We start from the raw sequence: 1,547 nt of genomic DNA, 5'->3' as shown, positions 1-1,547 counted from the left end.
GGTACCTATTGCAAAAATACAATAAGATAGGTACCTACTTACGGTATGGTCGTATCACCGCAAAGTGAATTTATTAGAGTGGTAAACGTGATTCATACACATAATAATATGAGAGTTGATACTCGTAGCTGCATGTTTTTGCTTGTCTAAAATTAGGAAAAAATCGATTCGATACGAGTAGGTAATGATCTTCGTATGAAGTGATTTTTTTCGCAATCTAAATATTATATAACTCAAAGGTGACTGACTGACTGACATAGTGATCTATCAACGCACAGCCCAAATCACTGGACGGATCGGGCTGAAATTTGGCATATAGGTATATGTTATGACGTAGGCATCCGCTAAGAAAGGATTTTACGAAACTCCACCCATAAGGGGGTATAAACGGGATCCACGCGTACGAAGTCGCGGGCGGCCGCAAGTCTTCATAAGTTCATAATATTTGAAGTGATTTAGAATGCGATAAAATGATTTTGATGTTACTTTTCACTTGTGAAAATAAATGGAAGACGATTTCCGATTTTGCTGAGAAACCTAAGTGCGTTGGTGGTGTAATGGTCAGCATAGTTGCCTTCCAAGCAGTTGATCCGGGTTCGATTCCCGGCCAACGCACACTTTTTATTTTTTTATTATTTCCGGATAAAATGTAATTAGTTAATTATTATAATAGCTAATTAATGTAATTTATAAAATTAAGACCATTCGCCTACAGTAACGTGAACTGTTTAATTGATGATTTTCCGATTTTTTTTACAAGTGAAGAGTCCAAAAAAAAAAAATGAAAATTATCTAATAGTACACGGTGATTTTAGGATCGTCATTGAATTGGCTTAATTTAGTTTATTAGCCTCTACTTCTGAGACGTACTACTCTTTCTAATTTACAAGTGAAATTATTGAATTTTACCGTCAATCTGCAAGTAATTAACAAATAAATAAATAAAATATAATATTTACCTAGTTTATAACCAGTTTGTGTATACTCGTATAAACACACAGCACAGAGCAACTGTAAATTACTTCGTACCTACTTTACAAGATTTATCAGATAATATTTTGAGACTTATAAATGGCAGCCGTGCTGGTATTTAAGAGCACGCTCCGAAACTTGACGCGTTACAATTATTATTTGTGGCTTCTGAAATCGAAAACCCTATAAGTAATGACTTATAACAAGATATTTAATTTAATCCAAACTAAGTAGGTGAATTTTAATAAAATTTGAGATTTTTTATGTGATAGATAGTGGCAGATGAGCAGCCTAATGGTAAACTATTGCCGCTGCCCATGCATAGTACTTAATGCACACCGGCAACATCACTGAAGTCACAAGTGCTCCGCCAACCTTTCAACTCCCAACTCAAGTGTCATGAAAACTTATAAAATAAGTGAAATGGGTCCGGAGGAAGATTATCCTTTCTCTACCGTAACTCTCTACGCAGTCTACGCTACTATTACTACATTATTTCTTCATCAATTTACGTGCTTTAGCTCTGTATGTAATGAAACGTCTGCTCAGGGACTGCTTGGTAAATATTACGCAAA

At 35.2% G+C, this 1,547-nt stretch overlaps 1 non-coding gene across 1 annotated transcript; it reads left to right on the top strand.

Moving 5' to 3' along the window:
• Positions 1 to 543: 543 nt before the first annotated feature.
• On the top strand, positions 544 to 615 carry TRNAG-UCC (transfer RNA glycine (anticodon UCC)). The gene has a single exon. It is a non-coding gene; the product is annotated as a tRNA-Gly (tRNA).
• The last annotated feature ends 932 nt before the right edge of the window (positions 616 to 1,547 follow it).

The sequence above is a fragment of the Ostrinia furnacalis genome, unplaced genomic scaffold (genome assembly GCF_004193835.3).
Source record: "Ostrinia furnacalis isolate ACB-3 unplaced genomic scaffold, ASM419383v2 OfSCF0322, whole genome shotgun sequence".
NCBI classification, from domain to species: Eukaryota; Metazoa; Arthropoda; class Insecta; order Lepidoptera; family Crambidae; genus Ostrinia; species Ostrinia furnacalis.
Note: the sequence above shows the minus strand (reverse complement) of the source record. Positions and strands in the feature narration are given on the sequence as shown.